The sequence below is a fragment of the Microtus ochrogaster genome, chromosome 10, assembly GCF_000317375.1.
Source record: "Microtus ochrogaster isolate Prairie Vole_2 chromosome 10, MicOch1.0, whole genome shotgun sequence".
NCBI classification, from domain to species: domain Eukaryota; kingdom Metazoa; phylum Chordata; class Mammalia; order Rodentia; family Cricetidae; genus Microtus; species Microtus ochrogaster.
In genome coordinates this window covers 52,350,399-52,350,963 of record NC_022016.1, presented here as the reverse complement: position 1 = coordinate 52,350,963, position 565 = coordinate 52,350,399, and positions in this window count along the sequence as shown.

Genomic DNA, 565 nt, shown 5'->3' with positions numbered 1-565 from the left:
TAGAGAAACAGAGGGGGAGGGGCAAAGTGGGGAGAGGCAAAGCTGCCTCTTCCAGAGGGAAACAGAAAAGGAGTGACTCAGGCTGGAAGCTGAAGATCAGCTTGCCTCAGCAGATGGGGAGGGAGTGGGCGTGACTTGTCTCTTAAAGGGACAGGACAGAGCATTACAGTCTCGGTTACAGGAGACTCTGGTAAAAGCCTACCTGAGGGGCAGCTTGAGTTTAAGACCAGCCTAGATAACTTAGTTTGACCTTTTCTGAAGAAGGGGAAAAATGAAAATACAGGGGCTGGGGAGATCAGTTAGAGAACAAGAGCAGTCACTGCACAAGCCCAGGAGCTTGAGTTCATATTCCTACTGAGGCACGGCTTGTAGTAGTCCGTAGCCCTGGTACCGTGCAGGTAGAGACAAGTCTCTAACCTGGCTCCAGTTTACCTGCTAAGAGCAGAAAACTGGGAGGGATGGAGCAAGCTCCCTGACATTCCCTTCTGGCCTCTAGGAGCCCTGAGATGTGCAAACACACACACACATCCATACCATGCACACAAGACATATATATATATATATA